Genomic DNA, 24,600 nt, shown 5'->3' with positions numbered 1-24,600 from the left:
GATTGTAATTTTGGCCTAAAAAAAGGAGCTAATGTTAGTCTTCTTTCAGCACTAAAAGCGTATTCTAAGTTCATGATCTACAAAGATTTCCTAACCTTATCAGGAGAACTTCAAAGAAAATGTCTGAGAGTGGGTGTCACCAGGGAAAAAGAAATAAACAGGGGCTAGCATAACTACAAAATTCAGCATGTGAAAAGGTTCTAGGCAGAGAGTCAAAATGACAAGAACCAATACACAAGAGAGCAGAACTCTTGTCTGCCAGCAGTTACAGCAGTATTACATATCACTTGTGTTCCTGCTTATGGCAACGTTGTGCTAGCACAGCTCACTTGGTCTTTCTGGATCTAGTCCTGATTCTCAGTGATGTGAAAGCAGAATCATCCACATGTGCCTCTTTTACTTCTCCTTTGAACTAAGAGCTGAGAAAAGTGGAAACTTCTTGGGAGTGTTGATATGATACCTTACAGAATGTTGGGCTGAGAAGCAGGAGTTGAATATCTTTGTATATAATCTTCTCTTACATAAGAAATTATTTTTGAATGCAATCAAAACATTGGCTCTGGATCCTATTGCACTAAACAGTGGTGTTAAGGGTTCTCTGCAAGCCAGATGAGCAAAAGTAATAAAAACACTAGTCAAAGTTCAAAGCCATATGTCTTGCTTCTGATGGGAAAATGAATCAGATTCTCCAAGTCTTGTCTTTCTCTGATCCTGACTTTAGGGACTTTATATGCTATTTAAGATATTTTAAAATACTTTAGTTGAATAAAATAGTGCATCTTTAAATGCTGGTTAGCTTCTTCTGTGAAATTACTAAAAAGTAATATGAGTATAAGGAGTATTTTTCCATTTCTGTGTTTGTTTCAGTGCTGATGAATTAGTCAGTTCTATGCCTGGCTACTAATAGTCATTATCATTGCTGCTACAACTACAGCTATGGGAGAGAAACATCTTGAGAAAAAGTGGCTGTATCACCCTTAATATAAGGAAGAAATCTGAATACTTGAAAGCATGCTAATAGATAGTCTAACACAAGCAATACCAGCCTCCCATTAGCACACATTTTTAGATGAGATGTAAGATAAATATAAGAAAAAAATGTCTGCAGTTCAGGGAGGTTGTTTTTCTTCCTTCTGAGAACTAGAGCAAAAGCCCAATTGGGCTATTTGTTGGTATCCTGAACAATTATTATTCTCTGAGTCTCATTAAAACAAGAGAAAACAAAACAAAAACCCTGCCTTTGTCTCGGGTCATTCCAGAACATTTGCCCTCTGCTGTAATGTATCCAGGCAGGAAATGTTTTTCTTCTTTTAAAATGAACAGTGCAAGGATATTGTGGAGAATTAATGCAGGATAATATGCTATCAGCACCCTCCAGTTGTTTGTTATGGCCATGTTCAGCCCAAATGGGGACACCGAGTTCACTTAAATTCTCACATTTCTGGCAAAGTCATCTCTGTGTGACAACAAAAAAACCCCAACAATCACTTCCTAAAAAGTTTCAGAGAATTACTTTTCTCAGACTTATCTCACTGTTTAATTCCACTGCTGAGAAGAAATGCAGTTTTACAACAGACTTTTCCCTTTACTGTATATTTGTCAGTGGTGACTGTACAGTTTTACCTTCTCACATGCTTTGCTTCTCTCTGGAGGAGATAATAAAGAGGACATACTCTCCTGTGTCCTGTGGATGGATGAGGTCCATGCTTAAGGTCACTCCAAATGAGACCCTCAATTGCAGTCATGGCTAAAACCTTTTTTTATAAAAAAAGCCTTGTTTTGCTGGAGGCAGCAGACTTCGTAGGGGTATGGCACGCCAGAGATCCACAGGAATGTGAGGCTACTTCATGAGCACAACTTTCAATCTCAGGATGTTTCTCCACAGCAATTCTCTGGTATAAAGTTAATATGGATGTTTTATGCAGAGAGCTTTGTGTTCTGAAGACCAGCCATGAGGCAAAGATTGCATCATGGATGGTTTCTCTCTCAGTTAAGTCTCAAGACCAGGAGCAGAGCAAGGGTAAACCTCCTTTTTGCACAGAGAAAAAAGCAGAGAATTGACAGCAGTGGAAACGTTCTCAAATTTCCTCAGACATTTTCCCAGAGAAAGCAGTTCTCAGGGTATTTAAGTGTCAATGGGGTTGGCTGCTTGGTTACATTATTGCCCAACTTGTGGCAGTTCTCCTCTATGCATATTTTGCACAGGTCCACAAGGAAGAGCATTTATAATTGCACCCAGAACAGAAAGCAAAGCTCATTTTCTAACTGTGGATGCCACCTGGCAAGCACAGGGCTTGTTTTCTTTCTAAAACATAGACTTTCTTTTTAGACTTAGCAGCTACCTCCCACTTCCTCTCAAAATATGTGTTTGATGCTTGGTAAAGATCACAGTGGTGATAATACTGAGGAGAGGAAAAAGGTGGGATGATGGTCAGGATGATAGCCACAAATTTAGGAAACCTCAATTAAAATCTCTGTCACATACTTCTTGTGTTATCTTTGACAAATCACTGAGCCACAACAGACTTAGTTTTCCTCTAACTCTGTGCTTCAATTTCACATCTGTCAAACATGAAGCATAGGATTTCTGTAGCATGAGCTTATTTAAATTCTGATTGTGGAGTTTCTGAATATTTGCTGGCATGGTGCCACATTGCTTTTTAAACGAAGGCTTTTGAAAGGGATAATTAAGATATAGAACAAGAAGACTTTCTTTTGCCTATTTGTTTATTCTCATCATGAGGAAGCTCAAAAATAAATGCTGTGGAACTGCAGAAGAGGATTTCTTCATCAGGAACAGATGAACAAACCCTTGCAACCTTTTTGGGAGAAACTGCTCCTCTGCTGAATTTTCCAGAAGAATAAGTGTAAAAGAATGGCTGAAATAATAAATTCTTCTGGAAAAAATATGGTTTCCTGTTGAGTCATCCAAGGCTTTATTGTTTCTCAGGAAACAAAGAGCTGCAGAATCATAAATAAAAAAAAAAATCAACACACTAGTTAGCACAGACTAATGAAGAAACTTAACATTATGTAACATGCCTCTGGAAGTATGTTTATTGCCCCAAGAATTCACCAATGATAATTTTCTGGCTAGTTTTGTTTGTTTTGTGTGATTTTAGAGTCTATTAATATGAAATAAAATTTAAAATACACGATAATGAGAATTATAAACCGTTTATTTTATTTAAATAATTATTTTCCTTTCTTCTTTACAAGTGCCTATCCAAATCTATCAAGAAACTGATAAATAAAAGTCTCAATTCTGGGCCCACTGGGGCAGGAAAGAAAATTGCCTGTAGTCAGAGTTAAGACAGTGAGTTTTTACAAATAACCAAACATACCCAAGCACTGAGTTCAGGGATCTTTTTGAGTGAAGCAGCACGAGGATCAGCTGGCAGTTATGAAATATAAGTGCATTGCTGTTGTGGGACCTGTTGTCTGTGATCTAGGGCTGAAGGTAAGGGCTGCAGAGGCCAGCACCAACAGAGTGTGAGCAGCATAACAGAACCCACTCAAAACTTCCCATAGATTGACCCAGGCTCTGCAACATCCTCCAGAAAGAGAAATAACATTTCAAGAGGACAAGTTAATCTTCAGTTGCTTGCCTTAAAAAAGTAATTCTCACTTTTGCTAGCACAGTGCAGCAATGAACCCTTTTGCAGGGGTGACAGCTTCATAGTGATGCCCATTTCCCACTCACCAATGCCACCTGCAAAGTTTTTACTGAGCTACTGCAGTAAGAAAAATTAGAGAGTTGTTTTATTAAATTATTTTCTTCCCAAGCCTTAATGTTGTTAACTTTTAGAAGTCCTTAGAATGCTGGCATGAACAGTAGACAATAGTTACAGGTTTTAATGTATGCAAATGTGGGGAGGAACCCTTTATCATCTTTTAAGAAACAGAAGGGATTAATCTAAAATGATATACATAATTACCCAAATCATGCCTTCTTCAGTGAAAAGCAGTAAAAATGAGAGCCTGTGATTATTTCTGTATTTCTGAAATAAAATGTTGATGCCATTAGCTAAGAAATACTTTAGTGACAGTTTGAAACAAAAGTCTCCAATACACTTTCAATATAGATTTTAAGGGTTCATTATTCTTGGCTTGTTTTATGCCAGTTAAACATTAAAAACAGATTTTCTGAGGCTTAGGAAGCATGCATCCTTTACATGAAGGCTAATCCTCAAACAAACATGCCTTCAACAGTCAGTCAATTCACTCTATATGTATAGCCAGGAATTGAAGTCACAGAATCCTCATAAGATGCTTATTTTAAAGTACTATAATTTCCCTGCTTATCCTGTACTTTCTTCTCTAATTCAATGAAAAACCGATTATTGCATAGGCATAAGAAATGTTTCTAATTTGGCTTTTTCCAGATTTCCTCTTAGCAGATATTACTTTCTCACACACTGCCCCAGTTTAATATAGAAACTGCATAAATAACGTGTCAGGGAAAAAAAAAGTCAGAAAGAGAAGGTGCACCTCTTTGGTTCTTACAAAGAACAACTGCATCTGAACAGATGCAGAGCATAATTCTGCCCTTAAACTAGTGACAACTGATTGAGGCCTAAAAGGTACAGAGTGGCCTTTCCAAAGACTGGAGGAAGATTAAAATTTGTCTAGTGTCATGTCAGGGAAAAAGTCCTAGTGCAGATTCATTCAAGGACTCACAAACAACTGCAGCTATTTAAATTGGTTGTGTCAAAACAAGTCTTGCTACAAATTTTCTTGAAATTTGAAGACAAAAGGAGATTAAAAACTCCAGATCTCAATTTTGTAGCCCAGTCAACCTTCTCCATTTTCTAAGTCATGGGTGAAAAGTGCTTTCAGGTAGAAACCCTGTAAAAACAGGTGAAGTCATCTTAAAATAAAAACCTGCCATTCTAGCTTAATTTAATTTTGAGTTCTTGCCTTTATGTTAACACAAAATTCAAATCAAATTACGATTTGATAACATAAAAAATTTAGTCAACAAAACCCTTATAAGAACAGCTATCATCCCTCATTCTAATACCAGTCATTTTGTGAGATGGAGTTTTCCCTCTCTCACTCTCATACCAGTGTATTACCCACGCAATGCTGGTCATTTTAATCTCAAATATTTATGCTTTTACTGAAAATGTGAGATATTTATGTAGAGTAATATATATTCAGCTATACTTCTATTATTTCAAATATATTTATATATTGACACCTTCTAGTATAATTTTATAGATATGGCATATTCTTCCTGGCAATTGGAAGGTTTTCAATCCCCTGTCAGCTGTATGTCTAAATAAAGAGGAAGGTAATTATTACTATATTGTAATAAGTTAATTATTGCTATATGTTATATATTGGAAGGTAATTATTGCTATATTGTCTTCTGTCATCTCTTCTGTACCATCTACACAGGTATTCAATATGGAAGTAATTCTTTTTATGTTCATTTTCATGTCTTTCGATTACTTTAGACATGCAAATATCTTTGCATGTATGTCCCCTGATCCCTGTGGGAGGGGAGGACCACAGCATTCTGCACACCACTGTACAGTTAAAGAGCTGCATGAAGGTAGAAAGGAGTCTGCTTGCAGGGCCACTGTGTGTATTGTCCCAGCAGGGGCAACATGTTTGCCTTAACAGGTTTTTACAGTCATAATCCATCTGACTGTACTGCCTGTAAAACCTATTAAGGCACTGGTAGAAGAGTGCCTCTAGGGTAACTCTAGAGCTCAGCTTTCGGAGAATCACTGGTATTATTGTAAAGAAATTGCAGAACCCGAAGCTTTTGTAAAGCTGGGGAATGAATTCCTGGTTTCTTTTGAGGCAGCAAGGATTTTGCTAGTGATCCTACCAGGTATACCTGTTCAGGTGAGATGCAGGGCTCTTCCTTCCACAAAACTTTCGGGTATCAACAGGTCTAAAGAAGAGCTTATTATCTCATCTAGGGGAACATAAGAGCCCTTCACAGCTGAATGATATGGAGGATGAGGGGCTAGAGACAAAAAAAATAACAATCCAAAATTTCCCCTGGACTATTTGTAGTCATCTGAACTTATGTTGCAGATCAACATTTATGTGGCAGATAACATTTTTTGCCCGTTAGTTTTACTACAGAGAATCACAGGTTTAGCTACAGTCATCTACCTCACTTTGCCTTTCTTTCTTTTTCCTTTCCTCCCTGAATAGCCCAAACCTGAGGTTCTCCAAACCATGGTTACTTCACAGGGTGTTTTTTTATCCAAGCCTCTGGGCCAAACAGCAGGTGTAGCACAAGGCTGAGAGTAAGCCTCTGGGCAAAATGCTAATGGTCAAGGTGGACCTGCTTTGCACAGCTGACAGATGCCTGCTTCCTCTGAGGCTGTTCCTGCTACAGGGAAAGTCTGGGCTCTCCAAATGGTGTGTGTGAACAGCTGCTCATGGGAAGTACAGGAATGGATCTTTCACGTAAGCAAGTTGTCCTATTAACCGTGAATTTGAGACTGACCTTTTCTTTTCTGGTGGAATCTAAGACCAGGTGGACTTTTGCTTCTTGAAAAGCAAGGCTATGTACAGAGTTCATGTGATGATATTAATGATTGATGATTAGTAGAAGGAAATACCAGGCACATGGCCTGTTCTGTAGGGGGTCATCAAGCCAGACGTGGTAGCTGCATTTCAAAAAAATGCCCAAGAGCCTAAAAGCTTTCTAATAGCATTAAAAGTTTTATGATCTGGAGTAAGGTAATCAAATCTCATGCTTCAGGGCACATGCTGATCTCCACAGGAACCAGGAAGGCATTTCCCACCACGAGAGCTTTATGCAGTTGTCTGGGTGGTTTCCATCTTTCCCAGATTGATGGTAAATGGAGCCTGCTGGAAGCAGGACACTTGAACTGCATGAAGTGACCCCCACATACCTGTGTCCCCATGTAGCTCTTAAAGAGCTAAAGATTTTGAATCCTATAGAAATGAATGCATTATGACAGGAAAGCTCCTGTAAAATACCTTCAAAGTGAAGCTCTAGGCCAGCTTTCAGTCTCTATTAGGTAGGTGCAGTGCTCATTGAATGCACTCCCAGAACAGAGAACAATACTTGGCAAGCTGCTTCTGGTGAGGAAAAATGATTAATGTCATATGTCAAACGCTCATAAAATGGTGTGGCACTTGTACACAGTGTCTTTTCTCATCTTAGGTATGAGGCTAGTCACTGCATCAAAGCAAAGCAGAGTGTTCACAGCATCGTTTTTGTTCTCCAGCCCCTAAAGCACTGTCATGCCAGCCAGCTTCTCTGTATGCCCATCTGATAAAATCTGTGCTCCCTTTTGGCTGCCTCCTGCTCCTCTCCTACTTTTAATTGTCTCTGTGGCTTTCTTCTTCCTTTTTTTGTTTTTCTTCTCATTCTCTTCTGCCCAACTGAAGGAAATAATTTGTCAGATGTTATTGAAATTTTTACTTTGATCTGGATAATGTAAAATATTTTAATCTGGAATGAAATATGATGCTACCACTTGGTCATTAGAGAAAAAAAAAATTCTCATGGGAACATTTATATAGGCATGTATATATACATATAATTAACAGTAGCATGGACAAAAACAAATTGCTTCAGCAAGACAGCATTTACCATCAGTTCAAGCCAAGACTTCTTAATTTTTCCTGCTTGGAACACAATGTTTAAGAATGTTTTTCTTATGATGTCACAGTCAATGTCCCTCTCGGGTCCAAAGTTAATATCCCTTTTGACACCTCAGTCAGTATTTTCCCTTAATAATACTCTGTATTTTTTGTCATTATTTTTCACAGCCTTGTAAAAGTTGAGATGACGCAGCCAAAGAAGAGTTTTGAAAAGCTACATCTCAGACACCAACATCAAGAAAAGCAATTGGCTCCTCATATGCTTTGTGAGTTTAATGACCAAAACAACTTGAGTTTGTGTAAAATGAAAGCTAGCCCTCTGTCTGAGAGAAAGAAGAAAAAGTAGTTTACTTTTTCTTCTTCAAATTACTCTGTCACTTCTTTTTTATTTACTAGTTAATAAGGGGGGAGACACCTCCCCTCCACTGGAAAATATAGAAGTTGCAATTAAATAGGTACAAATGTAATGCAGACTGTAACAGTGTTATAGTTGTCACTCTGCATGGAAACAGGGTGAAACAATTCAGAGAAAATACTACTGCTGGAGAAAAGCCTGCAGTGTTCATCTTGGGATCTAGCTAGAAATGCTGGAGGAGACACCCTCTCAAAACTGTGCACCTTGGAAGCAAAGCAGGAAAACAAGGAGTGACAACACGTGTCACATAATGGTCACTTGTACCTATTTGTCTAAAGGGGTCCCAAGATGATTTCCTACGGCTTTATGCACCCTTGTGAAGTTGTCATGGCCTCCTTGTTCTTTGCTAGGGTTTTGTACAAATGGCAGACTTGAGAAGTCTGATGATGTTGAGAACTGCGGATTTTAGGAAGTGGTTTGGGAAAGGGAGAGCAATTAAACTGAATTGGGCAAATACTAAAGCTGTGAATTGTGATACAGGAGGGTCGGCCTAGGAGAAAAGGACAAGAACTGTTATCTTGCTGCAGGAAAAGAAGGAAATCCAGTGGACAGAATCCAGTAGACAGATAACAGAATATGGTCAGAATTTTTCTTAATGGTTTTGCTTTTTGTAAACCAGAATGTTTCTGTACTAGAAAGCAATGGAAGTAGAGACTATGAGAAACACAACTGCAGATATATAGGATACAGATGCAAACAGCTTCTAGAACATGTTTTATTTGCTTCTTTGCTTCAGCAGAAGACTACATTACATTCAGTGAGAGAGACTAAAAGTGGCCCACAATCATCAGCCAAGCAATCAAACACAACTCTCCTAGGCAGAGTAAGGGAGAATGCACAACCTGAAGCTTTTTCAGTGGGTTGGAAGGTAAGAGGAGCAGAGTGTCTGGGCAGGGAGAGAAGCATGCAGGAGATGTGAGAAAGTGAATCTGTTTCACCTAGGATGTTTAAGGAGCCAGTTTGTTGCCATTGCAACATCACTTACAAAACACAAGCCCAATCCCTAATGAGCTTATCTTCTAAAATAAGAGAAACCTTTCTTGCTTCAGAGTTCTTGTTATGTGCCCAGAGTGTGCTGTTCTCTTTCCAAAAGCTTTTCATCTTAAAGTGAGTTTTTGCCAACCGGTCTGAGATGGAGCTCTGTGAAACAGCATGGCAAAAGAACAAGGCTGCATGCCATTCAACTTTAATAAGTCATGGGAGAAGATATTGTTTAGCCTTGCAGAGTTTATACTCTCAGATTTACAACTGTAAGTAATTAAAAGGAAGCAAGCCATCTTGGACCTGTCTGTGCTCCAGCTCTTACAGGGCCCAGTGTCTCACGTCTGGCATGGCTCAAGGGTCTGTGTCCTTTTTGAAAGAGAAGGGACTAATTGGGTTGGCTGCTCCTTGCTAGTGGTGCAGGCAGCTCTGTGGGCATTGGGGAGAGTTCATGGGGTCTCCAGGCTGGCTAGGGAAAAGAACTTTGCTAAACTTTTCACTTCTTAAAAAGCAGACATTTTGGACCGTTGCCATCACAGCGACTCCAGTATTTGGGACCTTTGTACAAAGCTTTGGATCCTGAATATCTGGGCTAGGGAGTGGGTGTGCATGCAAAGCCACAGCAGAGCTGGGGTTCCACGCTGCCTCTGGGAGGCAGGTGTGACCAGAAGCTGGGAGCAGGCTGGGGAGGCATGCAGAGGTGGCAGATTTCCCTAAGATGTCTGGTCTGTCTTGTAAAATGCACTGGGAAGGATTGTGGAGTTCTAGTTCTCAAATGACCCAGTCTCTATATTCCACTGCATAGTCATTCAGGCCTTCTCAGGGATGTGTGCTGTCTTTGTGACCCACTGTTTGAGCTCTCTCCATAGGATTACAAGGGTACCTATAGCCACCAGACCTGTATACTCAAGTGATCATGAATATTCATAATCAGCTTTTCTATTTTTTTTTTAATTTTAAGGGGATAAAAGCTGTAGTGAAAACTTGTGTCATCTGAGAAGGTGTTTTTTCAGTCATTTAGACTGAAAAACCTGGGGCAGCACACACTATGCACTGTTATCTAGATTTTAACAAATACAGAAGACTCCCATTGTTCAAGAGCTGTTCTATAGCTGAACATATGTGCTGAAGCACAGTGGAAAAAATACTAGCAAAAGTGCCCAGTGTCTAGAGAAGTTTAAATACAGCAATGGCAGCAGTCTGGTTGCTGATGCACAGTCCTGCCTGCTGTCTTCTGGGGTTTGGATACAACAAAATACCTGGGCCCAGAGCCACGGACCTCAAAATATCAGTATCAGAGTAGAGGATGATTTATTTTTCTGAAGTCCTGAACGTAGACATTTGTACAATTATTTAAAGATGTTAAGTATCAAAAGATGTAAACAAAGATGTTAGTATTATCCTCTGGAGGCACATTGGTTTCCTTTTGGCAAATTTGGGACAATAATTAGGAGCTGTGGCAAGACTACTTGAAATTCAGAAGGACCACGGAGATAAAACATAGGCCTAGACTAAAAGAGAAGAATACAGCATCAAAAGAAAGAAAGGCTGTCAGTGGTTCATAAGCAGAAAAAGGAAAACCAGGTATCATTATCATTATATCATTATGGCAGAAGAAAGTATCTATTGGGCATAAGCTATTCTGCAGGAAAGAAATAAAATAAATGATAGAATGAAAGGAAGCATTGACACTTAAAGTGGAGACTTTAGTCACAGTGGTGGAAACTTTCTTATTAGGGTATAGATCGTTGAAGCATTAGTCTGCTGAACTTCTGGCCGAGACCAGTGGACATGATGGTTACTGCCTTTGCCAGCCAGAACAGAGAAAGGGCTAAGCTGTACTGAGGGTGCCATGTGTCACAGAGGATTCACCACCAGCAAGAGTTTGTGCTTTTGGCTGGCATATCCTTCCCCAAGACTGCTGCCTCTGTCTCTGTGCTCTGGAGCAGACAGGATTGATGATGAGCACATATACACAACAAGAAAAAGGACAAAGTGAATACTTCTGCCTCCTTCAGAAGGTCCTCTGAAAGTGGTTCACGGTCTTGTTTCTTGCTCAGAGGATTTCAGAAAGCCTCTTCACTGTCTTCCTGCAGTAAGGACCCCAAGAACTTAACCACAATAACAGATCATGAATAACTTTACTGAAGCTAATGGAATATTTCATACTCTACATTTATCATTTAAACCAGTTTGCTGGATTGAATAGCCTATCTCCATTCATGCTCCAATAAGCACTTTCAATGGCAAAATAGAGGATTTACATGCAAAGTCCCCACTGGGAATGATCCTGGGAATGTTGAGACCACAGATTGTATCTAGGAATTATTTGGGAGTGCTGGCTGGCAGAGACCTAAAGCATACCTGGGAGGCCTCTAACAGGAACTGTAGAGACAATTGCATTCCAGTGCATAGGACTCTTCTGGGCACTGTGTAATTTGCTAACACAGACATAGCCTCACTGTCTAAAGTTGTTTACTCCAGGGAGCTTCTCAGTTCCAGGATCTGGATTCATCTTCCCTTGCCTCCCAACCATGTTCTGAAGTGAGAGAAAGCGAATTTCATGCTCTTGGGAAGGAGACTTGAGTACACAAGTGAGAAGGGAGACTGACTGTCCAGACAACTTTGGGACCAGAGTGCTCTGGCACACATTTCATCATTGGTCACAGTCACTCTTATAAGGCATTTCTTAATTTTGTGCCAGTCCTAGACCTACTTAATGTTTGTGGCAGCAGGTCTCTGTCTGCATCTATTTTTCTTCTGCCCCTTTTCTATGGAAAATGGCTATGTTAGCTCCTGAATTCCTTCCAGAGCATAATCTGAGCATGAACAGTTCTGTAATTATACCTAACTATTTTAGCTCACAGGAATAACTGAGTGAAATTTATCTGAGAGGAATGATGTATATGATCCCAATGGAAGCCTGGAAAGACTTCATCAGCATGTCAGAATAATTTCATAGCTTAAGTAGACAGGCCTAGAATAGACTTATGAGGTGCATGTGTATTACTAAGAGCTTTCCTATATTATTTTCATTGCACTTGCTTAAAAACACCCAGTATGAAAAAAAGAGAAGATTTTATTTTTAATTGCATATTGGGCAAGCACTTAGGAGCTATGTCTTGAGCCCAGCAATGTGAAAACTGCCCAGGCTGGGAGCTTCAGAGTTCATCAGAACTGCTCAAGTGGAGGTTCATCTTCTCCCACTGCATTCATGATGTGCTTCACACTACTAGAGACTTTAATGGTCTTAAAAGAGGTCAGAAGGGGTTTTGAATCTCAGAACATCTGTCTGTCAAGACCCACTTCTGGGGTCATGACCCCACTTTAAATTATACTGGCAAGCTTGTGCATAAAAGTAAGGTTGTGACCTTTGTTTATGAACTAGTGGCTTAAAATAAGTTCTGGGAAGAGGGAATAAAAAAACATTTGCAAAGCAGTGTATACTTGGAATGCATGTCAAGTGTAGGGTACTTTCCAAAGAGACAAGACTAGGATGAGGTCATGCACACATGCAATGCTTTGTATTTCTGTTTAGGTCATACTTTTTCTCCATAAAAAGGAAAGAACTACACATTCTCAAGGAGGACAGAAATATAACAGCAGAAGTGTTCTGCTTCTGTTAAGTGATTTAGATCTCTGTCCTGAATTTAAATCATCAAAGTGCAGGAGTTACACACCTAGAAGTAGATAGTAAAATTTTCCATTGGAAACTGGGGGTTCATTTGTTGGAAATCAAGACAGAGTGTATGCTACAGCAGATTAAGGTATTAGCCTGTCAGAGGATGACTGTGAAACACAGACAGGACCAGTCCTGAACAAGACATCATCCTAAGATTTATCAGATATGATATTTTCAGTATAGTATGGAGATGAATCCAAAGCACCACTGGGAATATAACCACTGGTTAAATAACTTTTCTTATGTATTTTGTTCAGCAAAGTGAATTTAAACAAAACATGCAGAGAGGATGATTGAAATGGCCAGTGGATGAGAGTTCTGTCTTGCAAGGTAGAGACTGAGAAGGACAGCGAAAGAAAGCATGGGTTGCACTCCCAGAGTATATTGGTGAGTAAAGGAAAGCAGGAGAAGGAACACTCTGAGCTTAAAGACCATGTTGCACTGATTTTTAAATTTTTTTTAATGTGGCTATGAATCACTCTGAGTTAGAAACTGAAAGAACTGGCAGTACTGCAAAGTTTTAGCAGACTATGATGAGTCTGGAGCAAGGAACCAAACCGGTTTTAAGACACATCTTGCTGAATGGAATTGTATGGTTAGATGTATGCAGTATCAGGAGACAGGGACCAATTATACAGACATTGAACAGGTGACATTGCTAGTCCTCAGGAACAAGACTATCCTTCTGCCAGTATTGTACCCTGGATATGGCGCATCCCCCAAAAATCTCCTTAGCCTGACACTGGAACATGTACAGAAAACTAAGGTGGAGTTAGGTCTGCTGCTCTCCAGCAGATTTTCTGATGAAGAGGGTTGTTTTCCAGATATGTAGCCAACATTGTGCATTGCTCAATGTCATAACATTGCTTGCAGTTATATGCAATTCTTCTCACTCTACGGTGTTTACCACTTCTAAAAGTGGGCAGTCAGTCATAATAGCATTCTTATAGTGTTAAGAAATGTCTTCCTACCCCATTTGCTAATTTCATTTTATGTGAAACAAATGTGATTTTCCTCAGTTCTTAACTATTTTAATTCCATATATTCTTTTCATGATCCATTGAAATGTTTTTACTGAAAAGTTTACACAAATTTCCATGTAAATGCTTATTCCTTTTCCTCCATCTGTGATTCAGGTGAAAACTTCATAAGGATTACAAAAGGCATTAAAGAGTGACAGATGCTGCCACCTTCCTAGTGCAATTTATTGACTTTTCAAACCAGATTTATTCTGGAGAAAGAAAAGACAATTCATATTCTAATTCTTTGTAGAGAGTGCAAGCCTGATGTTCACACAGTTCAGTTATGCAACAGAGAGCAGGCAACACTCTTAGTTTTGCAACAATCCACAACTGCATTGAAGCTCAGGTCCTGATTAGAGTCTGATCACTGGGACTCCAGCCCATCAGCTTCTTCTTTATATATATATATATATATACATATATGCATATACACACACAGACACACACACACATATATATATGTGTGTGTGTGTGTGTTTTCCTTTTTTAAATAAATAAAATCAATAAAGGAAGCTCTTCCAGAACCATGCCAAAGAAGACTCCCCTGGAGGAATATGTCACATAGAGAGATGACAAAATTGAAGTGTCCTTTGTTCTAATCATGAGAAATCTTCCCTAATCACCAAGATCTGTAAAGGGCAAGTACCCCTGCATTGACGCTGCATAGCTCCCTCAGCATTCATGGGTGTATCCCATTAGGTGCCATGGAGTTACACTTGTCCAGTTTGTTTAGAAGTTCCCTGATTTGAACCTCATTTTCCAAGGGTAAGTCTTCCTTGCAGTAGATTTTCCCACTAATCTCAGGAGTCTGGGATTCCTGAAGGCTGCTTTTACCAGTAAAGACCAAAGTGAAGAAAACCTGAACACCATTTGTCAAGACACTTTTCTGTCTCTTTCAGCAAAGGGCAACTTTTCTATTCAGCAGCAGATCGACATTTTCCGTAGTGTTTTTTTGTCATCTTTATGCCTCTCACCAGAATCAACTCCAGGTGGGCTTTGGCTTTACAAATCCCATCCCTGAACAATGCAGCAATGTCTCTATGTTCTCTCTGTGTCACCTCTCCCTGCCCTGACCTCTTTTATGCTCTCTTCTTTTATTTGAGGCTGATCAGGATATTCTTGTTCATCCATCCAGGCCTCCTGTCACCTTTTATGATTTCTTTCATTTCAGAATGGGCGGTTCTTGATATTGGAGGAGGTGATCCTGGGAAACCAGTAAGAAGCATCAGCACAGTTGAAGAAAACCAGTGAGAAGCACCATGGAGAAGAAAGAAGCCAATGAGCACAGAGCAACAGGCAGCAGCTGTTATGAGCACTATCCAACTTCCAGGACCACCCATTGCTTCACTGCAGGAATTGGGGTGGACTGAGTATATCCTGCAGCAAGAATAAGGGAAATTGAGACTAAGAATTAAGGACAATAGGTCTTTGACTTAAGGTGAGCCTGAGGAAGGAGAGGAAAAGATGTTTACTTGAGTGTTTAATTGTTTATGTTTATCCTTAATTGTTTATCCTTTTTTTTTCTAATAACTGGATCAGTGATTGAAAATTTCTTTTAATTGATAATTCAATTAAGTAAAAGTTGCCCACTTTTTGCTTTTGAAGCTGGCAAGTGCAATAGCCAAACCTTCATTTCATGGACACCCTTTAGCATATTCTGCTTTGATAAAATGGCGATACACTAAAATCTTTGGAAACGACAGGTAAACGCAGATTAAGAGTCTTTATCCTGTCTGAGTACTCTGAAGAGGGGAACATATAAAAAAACTAAAGGAAGCTTTGATTACATTAATATTAGGTTGACCTAAAGATAATTAATGTAACAAGCTAATATACTGGTTTCAATTTACTCCTGTACTTCTGTAATTGCTTTCCAGACTACATCTGGTTTATATCTCTTTTGGAGTCATGGAACAGACACACAAAGGGCTGCACCCATCTCTAGCTATTTCCTACTTCTTTGTATGTTAAAAAATGCAAATTCTGAAATTGAATAAACAACAACAAGAGAAAATAAACAGTGTGAGTCTTTCTTCTAATAATGTTTCAAAAACTTATTTTATGAGATTCATAACAATCCTAAGAACTCGAAAAGGGCACAGTTGGTCAGAGGACCCTCTACTATGTGGCCAAGAAGAGTTGCATGTGAAGACATCCCAATATATTAAAAAGAGTATTCTGTTAGATCCTCACTAACAAAGGACTAGATAGCATGTCCATGTCAGCATGTTGTACTGTCAGGGGGTACTAATTCTCAGCTTAGCATCCTAAACATATGAAACTAAGGGGAGTGGCAACACCTCTAGGGGTAGGTCAACCTTTTTATTGGAGCAAGGTCATTTAGTGGCTCAGGAATACTCCTGTTTCCCTTTGGCTTGTTCTCTTGCCTTTTTGGCTTTTTTCTCCCCAGGTGCAAGGGTGGATGAGAACTTGCTGAGTTGGTTTTGAAAATGTAAAATGTGAAGAAAGGGAAATTAGACCCTGGCTGTGGTTTAAATTGAAATGGAGATCAATGACCACCACTTTCAAGCATAATGGGTGTGTACACATTTTGGGAGCAGTTCTCCCAAAGTTTGATGTAAGTCAGCCTGCTTGTGTAATTCTACCATACCTTGTCCAGATTCCTGTCTGCAGCTATGTTTATTTTAGAAAATGTCTCTTATAGTATTAAAAAAAAAAAAAATCAAAACAAAAGTTTTGTTGTTCTTGCACAGTTCACAGTAAAATCAGGATTAGAATTCTGCTTCTTAAAAACCAAGGTCTGCTAGCTGCCACACTGACTAAGCCACTTCACCCCTTGTTACTCTCTGAACTCTTAAGTGGACTCAGATTTGCCTACGACCGCAAAGCAGTGTGTGAAAGCAAAGGTCCTGTAGAAGGCTGGGTCATTTCTAGAGTGACTAGGTGATTTCTGATTACAAATGAAGGTGGGAATTATGTCCCAATGAGTGCTTCTAATCTTCATGCTGAGGCTGCTGCACAATCCCATGGCTCCTGCTAGAAGCAGGAGAAGATGTGCTGGGTGCAGTTTCAGCATATATGGTGAAGAACATTCTTGTTGCCATCTATCTTGTTTGCATGTGGGACACTTATCTATGACTGAGAGGTTCTTTTTCATTTAATAATCTTTCACTTCCTCTGCAATTGCACTGAACTTGAAACCAGAGTGGTTTTTACAGTTCCTGGTGAGATCTAGAAAGAATTCTGTGGTACTAGTGGAAGAAAATATATCTCCAACATTATTTGTTTTAATGTCTAAGGGGATGGGTCGCTCTACCAACTGACTCAGGAAGCACTGAAAAGGATGCAGTAATCTAAAAATACTGAACTAATGGCCTGTTTTACAGAACCCTGAGCGATGGTGAGTATCACTGTGTCCTGGATACTTACTCCATTCATAGCAAATATGTTACTGTAGTAAGTTTTCTTCTGGAAAGCTTTGTCTTGTAAGTAGATGTCTGCCAAACTTGCCTGAAAGCAGGATCTGACCTGTGTGTTCTCAAAGTTTATAATCTCGGAGGATGCATGTCTTTTAGATACATTGGTTTTACCCTGCCAAAACAAGCTGAGAAACATTCTAAAAATACCACTGTCTTTTGGCTCTGAGCATGCTTTAGGTAAGACATTCCTAAAACTTAATTAATAAATTACTCTGCAGAAACAAACTGCAAAGCTGAAGAGGATTATAATTTTTTTCATATTTTATTTGTCATTCTTTACTCCTTTTAGGGTCAAATCCTGGCCGCATTTTTTAATATACAATGGTTTGGGTAGTTTTTTTGTTTGTGGTTTTTGTTTGTCTGGTTGAGTTGTTTGGGTTTTTTGGGTTTTTTTTTGGTTTGGCTTTTTTTTTTTTTTGGTCACTGTTGCTGTTTTGGGTTTTTTTTTTTTGTGGTCCTAAGATCTTGGATGATAAAGATTCTACCTGAATAAAGCAGAATCAATTTGATTTAGGTGCTTACTGTATGGATGGATGTGTCTTCAAAGAGATAATATTCAAATAAATTTATCCTCCTCTTAAGTAAAGTTCCCTGTCTCATCTATCACTTACAGCTGCAGTTGAACTGAAAAATCTGGTACCTTGCCTCATTGGAAGAAGCTGATGAAACATTAATACTTCCTGCAGCATGAGCAAAACAAGTGCTCAATTGTTGGACCAAAATGTTTTTTTGCCTGGGGATATTCTGTCATCCTTCTCATCATGACACTGAGTCTGTGAAAATGCACTTTTGATACACATGTGCTATGCACACGTTTTGCAAGTTAGGAAATATGAACTCTCCACTGAGAGGTGAATTGTTTTGTCAGCTGAATAAGCCTGGGAATAAAACAGGGGGCAAAAATCTACAAAAGAATTTAAGACTGCAACTCTTTTTCAGGCACCAATGCTCACTGGGAAACAGATGAATGATAGGAACATAAATACCAACGTGAATCTTGGCCTATATCTTGTTGATCCTCGTCCAGTGCCTTTTCTTGATGGCTTCTCTTTCTCTAATCATCTCCATGTTTCCTGGAGTCCTGGTTTACAGCTATTTCAAGATTCACCTTGCAATGCAAGAATGAAGGATGAAAATTCTTTCTGGGCTTTGAGATTCCATGTTGGTAACGTGAAGTCTGACGCACCTTGCAGTTTATATGAGAGGTCCATCAGTGTGCTGGCTTTGAAGGTGCCCTTGTAATGGTTCTTATGTGAACTTGGCTGCCTGTCAGCAGCATGACTGCACAGTTTTGGTAAGCTTGGAAAGCTCCTTTAAAGGCTTGCAAAAGGGAAAGGCCTCATTTCAGCACATTTTTACCAGTGACATAATCCTCTCTTAATATTTTTGTATATAAAGCATCATGTCATTTCCCAGGTCAAGAAACTCATTCCCAAAGAATGTATGCCTCTGGCTCTGGGAGAGAGTGTTTTTAAATAAAAAATTGTTGTTGCTCTTCAGCAGCTTTCCTGGGTGTCTCATTCTTTAGCTGGTCCACATTCTTTCCCAGTGAGCAAGATGATAAGGCACTAGTGCCTATTTATAACTTGCAGGCAGAAATGCTTGTTTAATGATGTAGTACTTGGTGAGGGAAAAAGAGAGAAAAAGCAGCCCAGTCCTAAACGTTTGCCCTGAGTTCTATTGTAGGTTATCCCTCCGTCTTGGCATCCTTGTTGGTATGTGGAGGGCACCATGTGTGACTTGGCCTTTGAGAGCAAAATAAAACTACATGTTCAGGGCTGTGCAAAATGAGTCACCAGGAAACCATGTGTTCTTTCATCTCCTCACAGTTTTGTGTTTCATTTTTGTTTCTCTGAAAATGGCTATTTATATGATGGCAGTACCTAAAGGCCCTGATCCAAAGTGAAGCCTGCATTGCCAGGCTGTGTGCAAATACATGGTGAGAGACAGGCTCTGCCCTGAAAAGTCGGTGATCCAAGAGACCCTGACAACAAAAGATAGGACAGGAAATGGATATGATGCAACTGTCCAAAAATTATGTCATAGTTCAATCCCTTGCATATTGAAGTATCATTTCCTTTTCATCTTCTCCCTCCAAACAGTTAAGAAATAGGTAGAAGGTAAAACAAAATTCCAGAGGCAAGAGTTTGACATAAGTCAGTAACTCTGGTCTTTGCTTACTACTCCTTGTTCGTTGCCTTCAGCTGGGTGAGAAAAAGAGGGATCTTGGTTCTGTTTTCTACAGATGTCTTCACCACAGTGGTATGAAGATGGCAATTTTCCAGCCTTGTTGATTTTGTGACTCTACTCTTTTACTTTCAGTTTAAATCTCCCACATTGAATATGTATGACATCAGAAATGAATTGTCATCAGCTCAGAGGTAGCCTCCACACAGAACAGCTTTCTTTTAAACACCCTGTTCATATGGGATTGTGGGAGAATTGACAAGGAATCTCCTTTTTGCCAGGCTGGCAGTCCGGGGTGCTTGTTTTCTATTCTGGCAGGGAATGGATTAGTTGTTTTATTCTTTTTCTAAGAGGTGGGAAAAGCTCAGTATTAGGAAAGGAATGTTAGGAACAGACAGCAGAGCTTTAGCAAATTTTCAATGAACATGACATTTTTCTTTCTGTGAGGTCTATATCCATATTGTTTCAATCAGCAGAAGAAAAAGCAAGGCACCACTTCACCCACACAGGCTGTCTTCTTGGATGTCATTTTCTGCTGTGTCTGGTGTGCTAATATCTGTTATAAAAAAGATTTGTAAAGTATGATTTGAATAAAACCAATCATTTTCTCAAGATATCAGAGTTCTACTGGAATCACTTCAAAATGTATTGACTACATCAGTGGCTGACGCCCTTTTTAAAGACTTTGGTAGGATGATCTTCTAATTCACCACTTATTTAGTCAAATTTTACTCTTTACTGTAAGAAGTTTTTGTTATGAGCTTTGATTAGGGAAAGACAGTCTCTACTTGCACCTGTAAATATTTGAGCTAGAAAAATTTGAGGAAACTACAGTCCCATTTGTTTAATATATTAATTAATTTATTACATTTGTTTATTATTATCATCCTGAATCATGAGCAATACTGCTCTGGAAATTTCAGCATGTGATGGACAAAAGGAACTTCCTGAATGCCTGGGCCAACTGTAATGGAAAAGTGAGCTATAAACCCCCTGCCTAGTACTTTTACTAAAAATAACCTTTTGAAGTGATGCCTGCATTGTGCTTAGGAGCCACAGTCCTAGACTATCAACATAATGTGGATAACATTGTCAGGCAAGGTCAAAAGGGGGTGACTATTCCAGAAATTTATGGTTTCTAAGAGAAGATGACAGACCTGGATAAGACTGGTTACAGGTATGTTCAACTGTTTTGGCTGTGTCAACCCTACAGTAGCCTAAATTTTGTCAAGTTTTTCTCAGGCATCATATCAAAAGAGAGATTTCAGCAGGGATTCCAAGACAACCAGTAAAATCACTTTTTTTTAGAGACCGTATCTGAAATCTGAAATATGGGCAGTTAAGTGACTGTGAAAGATGGAAGTCAACTATCAGTATTGGGGAAATAGGAAAAGATATAGGAACTAAATAGTGAGGAGCCTGAAGTTTTCTTCTGATGTGAAAGAGTGAAGAAAAGTAGCTTTATTCCAAGAAAGAAGTGACAGTAGTCTAAGAGATGGATTAGGAAAATTATTATTGTACTAACTTTCTGGATGGCTAGGAGAAGGGTAACCCTGTATGAATAAAAGCAGAGGAAAATACCAAAAGAAACAGATGGCAAGGTGGCATGGCTGGGCAGCACATTCATCTCATGGAAGAGCAGCTCTTTACATCCTTTTCCCACAGAAGTGAGATAGGCTGAGGAACTGTCTCGCCGAACAAGTGTTCCACACAACTGTGACTTGCAGAATGGGTGTTTCTTTGGCTGTGAGAAGCCAAAGTTCCTACTTACTCCCAATAAAATTACCCTCTTCTTCTGCTTCATTTGCTTAAATAGGAAACACAGAGGAAATATTAATCTGTGCTCTGTTTTCCTTTACTGCAGGGTAAGGAAGTCCAGGAAAGCAAGAGGTGACACAGGCGTGAGGGACAGATGGCAGAACTCTTCCCACAGCTCCTGAAGTGGCCAGAGATTGCCCAGGCTTGTTCCACAGCAGTGAATCCCTCTGCCTGGGGTACACTCATTTTGTATAATGCAAGACGAATGAGGCAAACCAGATAACTTGGCCTTGAGATGCTGCAGTTGCAAACAAATTGTCCAGAATAAAAATATTCAAGACACAAACCTCACAGTCGCCCCAGACTCTGGATTTTCCTTTCCCCATGCTGAATCCATTAATTTAAATATTTTGAACATAGCTTAAGGATGGTCTTTACTCTGCAGGTATTGACTGCCACCAGCTCATACAATCACTCCATGGGTGGGATTTAAAAAAAATACTCAGAGGTGGCCTAAAACAGAGTTCCATTTTCTTTGTGTAATTCATTGGCAAAAGGGTGGAATTTTCTTTACCCCACTCATATTAATGAAGCAGGCCAGACTGTAACAGGTAGCTGATGTCCCCACAGTTTGGAAAGCATACACTTAAACAAAACAAAACAAAACAAACAAAACAAAACAAAACAAAAGGAGAGATAGAGAGAGAGAGAGAGAGATAGATAGAGAAGAGAGAAAGAAAGAAATAAGAGAAATAGAGATGAAGAGAATAGAGAAGATAAGAGAAGAGAAGAGAATAGAAGAGAATATAATATAATAGAAGAGATATAATATAATAGAAGATAATAATATAAGATAGAATATAATATAATATAAGATAATATAATAATAATATAATATAATATAATATAATATAATATAATATAATATAATATAATATAATATAATATAATATAATATAATATAATATAAATAATATAATATATATACTATAATATAATATAATATAATATAATATAATACAGCCTTCTTACAAACTGTGAGACTGGACAGCCTGCAACATTTGACACTCCACCTCTGAGACTTTGTGGGTAGGGACAATGTCATTCTTTCTGTAAGAGTACTGCTGTCTAACTCTACTCTGACCACTACAGAAAGACCCTTCTCAAGTCGAGTTTTATTCAAGTTTCTAAGTGTGTGTGAAAAAATAAATGCTGTTTCCAGCACAAGATAAAATATTCACAACTATTACATCCTTAAAACACACCCTGTGTCTGCTTGTACTAGTATGGGCAATAAAATGCTGTGCCTCTCGGCCGTACCTCCAGAAACTTGAAATACATTGTGCAAGATTAAATACAGTGTAGACTTAGCAAAAACAAACAAAACAAAATAAAAAAAAATGTCTGGAGAAATTGAAAGTAGAGTACAGGGAAGTTGCATGCCAAATAAATTTCCCCTGAGCTGCCTTTGATGGCCTAGGTGAGGACCTCTAATTTCGGTAACAGCACTACTTTTTCTAATGAAAACTTGAGATCAACTCCTGTAATTGGTACTCCCAGTCTAGAAAATCTTGGTGGCAACTCTCAGTTTTTTCTGTTGTTCTGTAGTAACTCGCTGCAGCAATATTGTAGGAGACACATTTATTTTTTCATTGAACAAAAGAAGCATTTCATTTTTCATTTCATTCATTGCTACTAATGCAGGTCTTCAGGGCCAGAACAATCCAAAGAGATTGGATTTTTCCAATCAATCCAGCTCAAGTTCTAACCTTGGATCAAATGAGGAACTTGATACTCTTCTCTCAACATTTGTTTTTGCCATCCCACCGGCTGACAGAACAGAGGATTGGCAGTTTCTGCTCAGAATATTTCCTTACCAGTTTTCTAAAGGTGTGTTGGAGCTGTCTGGGAAACCTAACATGAGGATTACTGTCACAGCTTACTGCTACTCAGGAAAAAGTCAAGAATGTACTCAGTTTAAAATGTGTGTTTAAGTGTTGATGGAAACGGGACATAGGCATATGTATAGTGATGGTCTGAATAAAGCAATGTCTTTGAAAGTCTAGCCAAAGTGACTGCTCAGACCAGTATCTGCAGTTAAAACTAATTAATATTTTTTTGAGTCCAGAAAGACTAATTTCAGTCATGATTAGAGCTAGGCAGAGAAATACTCTGTTGCAACATCAGCTCCTCTGATATCTGTTGACCAGTGAGAATGGAAAAGATGTCAGGCATTTGGAAATGCTTCTGACTGAAGCCAAGAAGGCCAGGCTGCCTGCAGGCCTCTTTCCTGCTCCCCTGCCTGCTTGGCTTCTTGTGCTTCTTGGTGGCTCTTCTGCTGATTATTCAGTTTCACAAGAGTTTCTAATGAGACTGTACTCAGATATGGAAATGGCAAAGTCCACTGTGGGAGAGAATTGGTATTCTTTCTCCACACCATTTTCTGGTGTACTTAAATTTCTGTAATTTAGTGAAATTTAGTTGGGCTATAACTTTCTAATGTAGAGATATTTTTAATAATTAATTCACCTTACAGTCAATTACCTCATGGACTACTGAAGCCAGCACATATGCCAGTATTGATGGAATAGGAACTGATGACAAGATAAGTGTGCCCCAGTAATATGATAGTCTTTGGGCATAAAATAGATTCAATTTTGCTTCACTGAGTAAGAAAATTAACATTGGTCATGCGTGACATGTAATTTGGTTTGCAAGGTCTTTCCAAAGGAACTCTGTGCTTTCACTGCACAGTGAAATCTGATTTTAGAAATTAATTATCTGTACCAACCTGCAGGGTGTGGACAAAGCACTCCCTGTGTTTTGGATGCATTTCCGGGCTGCACTAAATCTCTGGGGAATCACTCTAAATCTTAATTTTTGGCATATTTTTTAAAAAAGTTATTAAATGTGCCTAACAAATTAGACAGACTTTCAGTGTTTTTTTTCAACAATCTGATGAACCCATAACTTTTCCATCATGGTACATCATAATCAGATTTTTTTTTGGTAAATGTTAAAAATTACATTAATTTTCCAAAATGACTATTAAAAAAAAATAGCCCTTTCCCTCTGGCAACATCTTCCCATTTCTCTATTGAAGAAATTGCAATATTATGAAAGAAAATGCCAGGAATCATGTGTGACAAAACAGTAGTGCACTAATCAAAGTATTGTAAAGTAAATAGCATGGTAATCAAAGAAGTCTGCATGAGTCTAATAAGTAAGAAATATCTGTTTAGACTGTGACTTCGTATTTGATTGTGAGACAGTGTCTCACTGAGCAATCAACATAGCTTTGATATCCTGATTATTTTACTCAGCCTTTTGTACTACAACCCCTATTTTACTGTTGAAAACGGACAAATTATCCTTTTGTGCCTGGGATTCGTGGAATAGTTACCTCTGGCCTCCTGGCAAGCCCAAACACAGGTGTAACAGAGGATCTGCAGAAATGCCAGAGGCTCTTTAAGGATATGCTGAGCAGTACAAAAGAAGTCTAGGGTTTGA

The 24,600-nt window shown here is 38.9% G+C and overlaps 1 long non-coding RNA gene across 1 annotated transcript in view; it reads left to right on the top strand.

Annotated features, from left to right (window-relative positions):
• Positions 1-15,557, top strand: part of LOC127059456 (uncharacterized) — a 28,599-nt gene extending 13,042 nt beyond the window's left edge. Inside the window, exons 2-3 of the long non-coding RNA XR_007777328.1 lie at positions 7,774-7,871; positions 14,877-15,557. This is a non-coding gene — a long non-coding RNA (uncharacterized LOC127059456). The remainder of the gene's footprint in view (positions 1-7,773; positions 7,872-14,876) is intronic.
• The last annotated feature ends 9,043 nt before the right edge of the window (positions 15,558-24,600 follow it).

Source organism: Serinus canaria, chromosome 3 (genome assembly GCF_022539315.1).
Source record: "Serinus canaria isolate serCan28SL12 chromosome 3, serCan2020, whole genome shotgun sequence".
Classification (NCBI taxonomy): domain Eukaryota; kingdom Metazoa; phylum Chordata; class Aves; order Passeriformes; family Fringillidae; genus Serinus; species Serinus canaria.
This window is presented reverse-complemented; position numbering and strand designations above follow the sequence as displayed.